The sequence below is a fragment of the Bison bison genome, unplaced genomic scaffold, assembly GCF_000754665.1.
Source record: "Bison bison bison isolate TAMUID 2011002044 unplaced genomic scaffold, Bison_UMD1.0 scf7180017864291, whole genome shotgun sequence".
NCBI classification, from domain to species: Eukaryota; Metazoa; Chordata; class Mammalia; order Artiodactyla; family Bovidae; genus Bison; species Bison bison.
In genome coordinates, this window is record NW_011494863.1 from 4,363,783 (window position 1) to 4,372,563 (window position 8,781).

Sequence of the window (8,781 nt, forward strand, 5' to 3'; positions counted from 1 at the left end):
GGTTCGCGTGCGGCCCGGTCCCCCACCCCCGCATCGTCTGGGCGGCCCAGTCTGCACCCGCCGAGCGCGCTCGCACCCAGAGTGAAGTTGCAAAGCAGAACCCACCCTCCCCCGCGCCGCGACAGTCCCCCACCCTCTTCTCCGAGTCTGCGAGGCGGCGACGGCGGCAGAAGGAGGCGCCGCCTGCCAAGTTCAACCCCCATCCCTCCCTCCGTCCTAGCGCGCTCACACTTGAAGGAAGTTGCACGCCAAATGCAAAACCTCCGGCGAACTAGATTTCTTTGCACTTTTTATTATTTTTAAGGAAAGCAGGAGGTGGCAGGCCTAAAAGCAAGTTGCAAGCGAAACAGTAAGTTGCTTGCAAAGTACGCCCTCCTCCCCCGCCACCCCCAACTCCTGACCTCTCCTTCCACCCCCCTCGGGGGCCCACGTTCAAGTTTCCCGCGGAGGCCCTTCCCCAGAATCTTGACATTTGCTGCACTCGCCTCAATGCGTTGCTCACCATTTCGTGTTCATGAGACCCTAGTCCCTCCAAATAAAATTGAACACACGCAGCTTTAAAATGTCAGCGTGAAACTCCTTCCAGCTGTTCCCGTTACGCACCTCCCCCTCCATCCGAGGGAAACACGTGGCTTGTCCCCGTAGAGAGGGGCGTGGGGCGAGGGGAGTCGGCGCGGGAGGCCCCCGCCCCAGCCCCCTCCCCAAGCTCGCCGCCTCGGGAGGGCTAGGGCGACGCCGGGATCTAGCCTCCTACCTTGGGCGGCACATACTATCATTTGTGTGACTCGGGGAAAGGTTGTGTTTGTGTTGCTTTAGGGTTTGGGGAGGTAACTTTTGCGCCCCTACAGGTGACATCGCTTGCCTGCTGCTGCCAGGGGCGGAGGCTGCGGCAGCTCCACCTAGCCCTGCCCGGGCGCTCGGCTGCAGCTACTCTTTCCCCCAGCTGCACCCAGACTGGCAGCGGCTGCTCTGCCCTGACATTTGCAGAGGATTGGGTAAGCGCGTGCCGGAAACCTCTCGTCGCCATCTTGGTAAAGGCAGCTGACGCCGCTTGGCTGCGCGTCCACCATCTTGGCCGAGGTTCTCATTACCCGGCAGCCGAAGTCGCTCGCCTTTGGTTCAGAGGTGGTGGACGCTGCCCCGTGTGTTGTCCAAGGATGACAGGGGAGAACTAGGCTATTAGCAAGCCACCTGTGCGGAGGCGATCTGCACTGGCCGCCTCCAGATGATGCCAGGGCCACCATCTTGGCAAAGGAAAAGACGCTCACCGCCGGAGGCAAGAAGGGACCCAAGACCTTTGCCAGCGTAGAACCTTCAGCCAGGAGAATTTTTATGAAGAGCACTGAGCAACCCAGTTGCTAACAAAACCCCTTGTGTTAGCAACACCTCTTCTGATCCGGAAGAAATGACTTCTCTTTTCTTTTCCTTGTCAGTAGTCAACTGGAGGGAAGCCCTACTCTTGGGTGCTCACCGTGGCCTCTAAATGAGAATTGACTCCTAGCATGCTACTTTGCCTACTTTCCAGGCTTCTTACCTTCTAAGTTTCAAATACCAGAATCACATGTCTTTACCCAGTGGGTCCCTAAACAACCAACAGCTTCATGGAAAGAAAGTCAAGACCCAAACCTATAATGTTACCTTGCTGCTGCTGCTAAGTCACTTCAGTCGTGTCCGACTCTGTGTGACCCCAAAGACGGCAGCCCACCAGGCTCCCCCATCCCTGGGATTCTCCAGGCAAGAACACTGGAGTGGGTTGTCATTTCCTTCTCCAATGCATAAAAATGAAAACTTGCACTGAAATGAATATCCTTGTACATCTGCTTAGACGTCATATTAGGAATTATTTAAGTATTCAAACATATATAAAGGGAGAAGGGCAGACTTCCCTGGTGGCTCAGTGGTAGAGTCTGCCTGCCAATGTGGGAGATGCAGGTTCACTTCCTGGGTGGGGAAGACCCCCTGGAGAAGGGAATGGCTACCCACTCCAGTATTCTTGCCTCGGAAACCCCATGGACAGGTGAGCCTGGTGGGCTACAGTTCACGGGGTTGCAAGAGAGTCCCAAACAACTTAGCAACTAAACAACAAAACATGTAAAGGGACCCTAACATATCTAATCAAGTGTCTCTTCCCATACCATAATCCTGTTTCATGGTTGAATCTCTGCTTTTAAAAAACAAACAAAAAAACACTTCATCCCTCTTACCTGTTCATATTGCAGGTTGCTGGCACCCTGCATTTATGTAACATCCGCTTTTACAAGAGTTCCCAATTCTCCCCTCTCATTTTTTTCTTGCAGGTCCAGTGGATCACTTTAAAATGGGAGAGGACTCATTGTTTCAGATTAACAATCACCATTGAAAATACTTTCAGTGGAGCAAAAGTGTTAAATTTTCCTGATTCGTTTCTTTTCAGTGGTCTAAGTATGCCTGTTAATTTTTTAATTTGATGGGAAACCTCTCATTCTTTAGTCTTTCATGTTTATCTGAAAGCAGGCATAAACTTTAGCCCTGTATCTGCTTTTCAGAGTATTAAAATTGTTGTGCTTTGTGGCTAACATTTATTGATTCCCCCAACACACCCCCCCCACACACACACAGTCTGCTGCCCACTTCTGCTGACAACAGCTGAATAGATAGGTATATATGGTTTTAACATGAGAACCCGAGGCTTACAGAGTTTGAAGTTTATCTAAGATCACATAGCTAAGCATGGAGGGTAGAAATAGACAATATTAAAGAGATATTTGTTCACTGATCTTGTAATTTCCACAAAAGAGTTTGCAAATCCTGTGATACACCTGCAATAAATGTGTATGGAACTTAATTTAAGAAATGAAATCCTGTGTACCAGAAAGGACATGAGATTAAGCATTGTAATAATAACAGCAATTCTAACAGTAAACATTCACTGAACTTCTATCTACCAGGCACCACTGAAAGTGTTTTATATATATGATCTTATCTTTAAATATGAAAAATTACTAATAGATAGAAAATTATTAATCTGTAACACTGGGAAGTTATAATTACCAAAAAAGAAGAAATAGGATGAATCCCTATCTGAGGGGGAAGATATTTGATTGTCTCAGAAGTAAAGGTGGGAATGAGGTGATATATCCAAACTGTGACAAGGCAAGGACCTTCACTGTCTTGTTCATCACTATATGTTCCACTCTTAGAATAGAGTCCAGTACATAGTTATAATAAAACATTGGGTTAACTAGACATAATATCACTTTTACTGCATTGTTGCATTGTTGTGGAGGCCAAATGAGTTAATGAAATGTGTCCAAATATTACTCAAGGTCTTCATTTTAATTGACTTATGTTTAAACACCTGAGTACGCCTTCCTAAAAAAATTAAACAACAAACAAAGACTCATTACTGTTTGATCCTATAGTGTCCTGTACTTTACCTTGGTGGCACATAACAGTGATCGTTTGCTATTTCTGGATTCGTTTGTTAAATTTCTTCTCCCCCTCTAGAATATAAGCTGCTCTGGGACTTCCCTGGTAGTCCAGTGGTGAGGACTCTAGGCTCCCAGTGCAAAGGGGCCTGGGTTCGATCCCTGGTCAAGAAACCACATGCCACATGCTGCAACTAAGACCCAGCACAGCCAAGTAAATAAATATTAAAAAATTTGTAAAAAGCTCTTTGATGGCAGAGCCTGTGTCTGTCTTTTTCAACACTGTATCACTGCTGCTGCTGCTGCTAAGTTGCTTCAGTCGTGTCTGACTCTGTGCGACCTCATAGACGGCAGCCCACCAGGCTCCTCTGTCCCTGGGATTCTCCAAGCAAGAACAGTGGAGTGGCTTGCCATTTCCTCCTCCAATGCATGAAAGTGAAAAGTGAAAGTGAAGTCTATCAGTCATGTCTGATTCTTCGCGACCCCATGGACTGCAGCCTTCCAGGCTCCTCCATCCATGGGATTTTCCAGGCAAGAGTACTGGGGTGGGTTCCCATTTCCTTCAACTGTATCACTAGTACATAGTAGGTACCCAGTGGCTGTCTGTTAAATGAATAAGTAAATGAAGGAAGGAAGGAAGAAATGGAATGGGTCTGAGACTATATCCTAAGGTGAATAAAACCTTAAACCTGAACAGTAACTAAACCACTTTTTTACATTTATACAGCAATTGATTATCAGAGTGAATTCTCCAATTCTGTTCATCTGTTGTATCATTTTAGATAGCTAGTTGGAACCTGATATAAGCACAGGAAGCTCTGCTTGGTGCTCTGTGATGACCTGGATGCGCAGTGGGATGGGGGATGGAGGTGGGAAGGAGATCTAAGAGGAAGGAATATATGTACACATTTAGCCTATTCACTTCATTGTATAGCAGAAATTAACAACATTGTAAAGCAATTGTATACCAATTTTAAAAAAAGAAAAAATCCAGGCCTCACTGCCAGAATGCTCCTCCAAATCATCAATTAAGTCCTGTCACACTCCTGCTTAAGCATCTACAATAAATCCCTATCAGTGTATACAGACCTCAACTCTCATTCTGGTTAGTATTTAAGACTACGACTTTCACCTTTGTAGAAGGCAAAACTTTGTCACCGATGTGATTGGACTGGTATTAAAATAAAGTCAGTTAAAGCAAGGGAATCATAAAAAATTATAGTTGTAAATTTGAAGCTTTAAAACCTAGAATTTATGACTGAATATTTAGTTGTTAATCCTTTGATGAGGGTCTAAAGCTTTTGAGAGTCCAGTGACTGGCATTTTGTGTTTTCATTCATGTATAAAGTACACCTGCATTGCATCAGCATAGCTGTTAAAAGCCAGACTGGCTGGCTGGCCTCCACCTCTATGAAGAACGTAACCTTGGGCAACCTAACTCTCTGTGCCTCAGTTTCTATTGTCTGTAAAATGGGGATGATATTGGGTTGGCCAAAAAATTCACTTGGGTTTTTCCATAAGATATTACGATAATAGTACTAACTCAAATTATTATAAAGATTAAGCAAATGTGATATATATGAAATGCTTTGACTAATTCTTAGGGTATATTAAATGTTCAGTCATCATTAGCAGTTATTAATATGCGGTATTACTATTTTTCAAGTTTTCTTTAAAGTAGAGCAAGAAATTAAAAATACTTAAAAATAATATGAGTATAGATTTCTAAATTTTTATAATTCATCCTCTCTATCCTCACCCCGATCTTTTAAAGTAGTCTTAAATTCACCTAGTTTGACAGCAATTATTTATAGGGTGTTTTTCCATTTGGATTTTATAAACCAAAAAGTTTCATTACTCATGTTTCATCATTTTACTTAATATTTAATTAAATCAAGTAATTACTAGAACAATGCAAATGGAATAAACATCATTTGGGGGGAAAAACTGCCAGGAACTGTTGGAGAGCATAAATGGTAGAAACAGCAATGTGTGGAGCATAGGAAGTAACTGCGGCCCCAGTGTTCAGCCTGTCCTGCATCAGTCGGTATGTTTCCAGGGAGAATGGAGAACCTGGATTAGTTGAGATGAATGCCTTTAGTAGTTGTAGTTAGGAGAGAGCCTGATGAAGAAAGAGCACAGTGTACATGCCACATTCATTTCCACCTTTACCATTGTTTACCACATGTATTTCCTTTTACATAAAGAGACCTCCTTGTAACTTATTTTCCTACAGCCCATGATTCCTTGTCATGACTGAACTTTCTGGTTATTCTATCCTTTTATCCCCCCACCTCACTTTAAATCTATGACATTAAATGTAAATTAGAATCAATAAATTTTTATCATATTCATATGTATTAATTTGGAGTATGGCAGTTCATTGAATATGTTAATTTTACATTAAGCCAGCAAAAGCAGATTTCATGGGTTGTTGGAACTTACTTAAAAAAGATTACTTCTACAGCTACCATAGCTATTAGATGCCTCTTTAAAACAGTGTCCTGTCTTTAGGAAACACTTGTTCTTGTTTAACTTTGTAAGGTCAGAATTTCAACGGAACCCAGCTGAGTTCCAAAAGCCCTGTCTTTCTTTGCTTCAATATTTGCATTTTACACCAGACGTGCTTTTTATAAACAATTCACATTTAGAACAGCAAGTTCTTCATCATAATGAATTCCACTTTGGTACTTCTTTTTGTAATTGGAATTAACATTCCCACATGAACTGGGAAATGCTAAATTGTTACGGGCATCCCTGGTGTTTTGCTGATTCTCATGATGTTTCAATGGTTTCATCATAAGCTACCTAAAATATCACAATTTATATTCATATGCATGATATGCTTATGGGTGTCCTATTAAGTCTATATTCTTTATGCTGCAGAACTTAGTTTAAGCAATACCTGATTCAAAGAGGAGGTAAATATCAGCAGATAAATGAGATAAATGTTGCAGTGAGCAGGAACCTAATGTTTTTTAGTGTTTGCAGACATTAGAGCAAGCACCCTGTATAACTGTAACAAGTATTACGTACCTTGTTTTTCATTTGTGGCATTTGTGGCTGGCCATTATGTCATTAGCTTTCTTCCTCTTTCTGATTTAATCTCCTTTTCTATTCCATGTTCCTTTAGTAGAGATTGTTTCTATCGGTTCCATTTCCAGGTGGAAACTTTCAGCTCATTTTCAAAAACTTACATTTCCATTTTGGTGCTTATGCCTTGTTTGTTTATTAGGTCATGCTGGATGGTGCATACAAAAGGAGTTTTTAAACACTAAGCTTGGGAAAACAAGTAGGGGTGTGTATAATTTTTCATTGTTAGTTCATCACAACAAAAGTAATTATTAATTTTATTGACAATCATCATTGCCTCTCTTCACTCCTTCCCCAGATAGTGCAATGGGTGGCCTGACAATTCCAGCAGAGGAGTGGCAATTCATGAGTGCTGGAGCCGGATGCACCTGCTTGGGGAGCTGATTGCTAAGTTTTCAGGAATTCTGTAAGTCAGTTGTTCATCATGGCCAAGATTCAAAACTAAACCATTTAGAAACTTACAATTAAACAAAATACTTAAAAAACCAAGGTAATAAATGCTCAAAACTTTACTTCTTAATTGCTTTACCATTATCTATGCTTTAAAGTTGTTTCTGTCCATCCTTTATAATGCATATCCCATATAATGGTGTGATACAACATCTCTTCCCAACTCTGCATTCAGAAATGTTATCTCAGTAGTTTGAAATCTATCATGATGGAGTATGTACACTATAGAAATTGGAAAACACTGCAAATCAGAGCTTGACTTATTGTGTTATTGTATAAACCTGAGAAAATGATAGAAGAAAATTTAGCAATAAAGATTGAAAGTCAATGTGTGTTCATTCATGAATAACACAAAAAATTGATGAAATATTTTTCCAGTACTTGAAAACTATCTGATCAACAGAGAAGCACTCACATCATTGCCAAAGTGTAGTCCTCACATCATTGCCAAAGTGTAGTCCAAACATAATCTTTGTTGTTTTACTTTCATCTTGCTCATTAATGTAAAAAAAAAAAGTCATCAACATTCATGTTTGAACTTCAGTGGCATGAGTGACTTCTTTGCTGAACTGAATATTAACCAAATATGATCTGCTTTTGCCAAACATAATTGAATTGCATCTGTAGGCTGACTGTGGGTACAAGAGTTTAGCAAAAACCATTGAAACCAATCTGAAAATCAATGGGCTATATAGAATTTACTCTAAAAAGTGTTGTGTATTTTATTATTTTTTGGTAAACTGTATGCTATGCATTCTTTGTATCAGTAAAACTGTATAACAGATACAGAGATACTCCCTCGCAGCAGCTGTTACACATTTATCAGCACACTGATTATGGATGTAATCTAATTTACTATTTGAAAGCTCATTCCACCTGTCATGTGGAGCCTGCGTTGTAGGAGCTAAGGCAGGAAGCAGGGGGAACAGTGAGGAGGCGGGCTCACAGGATTCGAGGACATACACAGATTTGCTCTGGGGTGGTGCCAGTGGAGGTGGGAAGCTATGGCTGGACAGGGGAAGCATTTTGGAGGCAAAGGAAGGCAAACCAGTCATGTGGCAGCTCCATGGAAGAGACAGACGTGTGCAGGAACTACCCGTGCTAAAGGAAGATTGTCTGGCAAAGACTGAGAAGGCTCAGTGGTTGGAGGAAGTGAGTGCTTCTATTAGTTGCACCTGAGAGCAGCATGAAGGAAGCAGCGTGTGGAAGGAGAGAAGTAAATGGTCAGCTCAAACTCATATCTTTGAAGCACATGCAGAAAGTTAGGCTTGACTGCCTTGCAGTGGGAGAAAGGAGGGAAAACCTAAATACCAGTAACATGTCCTATTGCTACTGCTAAGTCACTTCAGTTGTGTCCTACTCGGAAGTTTTCTTACTCATCTAGAAATTTTATTAAGATTTTTGCCCATATATCTGGAGAAAACCTTAACTGGAAATACGCATGCACCCCATTATTTACTGCAGCACTATTTACAATGGTCAAGACATGGAGGCAACCTAGAAGTCTGCTGATTTAAAAATGAATAAGAAAATGCAGTATGTATATACAATAGAATATTGCGTGTTTGTTCAGTCACTAAGCAGTGTCTGCCTCTTTGTGACCCCATGGTCTGTAGCCCACCAGGCTCCTCTATTCATGGGATTTTCCAGGCAAGAATACTAGAGTGGGTTGCCATTTCCTCCTCCAGGGGAGCTTCCTAACCTAGGGATCTAACTTGCATCTCCTGCATTGACAGGCAGATTCTTTACCACTGAGCCACCCACGGAAGCCCACAGTGAAGTATTGAAAGTGAAAGTGAAGTCGCTCAGTCAGTGGTGTCCGACTCTTTGC

General features: G+C 42.1%; 1 protein-coding gene across 1 annotated transcript in view; it reads right to left on the reverse strand.

Annotated features, from left to right (window-relative positions):
* The window catches only part of NR3C1 (nuclear receptor subfamily 3, group C, member 1 (glucocorticoid receptor)), a 121,427-nt gene extending 120,830 nt beyond the window's left edge, over nucleotides 1-597 (reverse strand). The window contains exon 1 of the mRNA XM_010850446.1: nucleotides 503-597. The gene's annotated coding sequence lies outside the window, so the exon portion shown is untranslated. The remainder of the gene's footprint in view (nucleotides 1-502) is intronic.
* Between the last annotated feature and the right edge of the window lie 8,184 nt (nucleotides 598-8,781).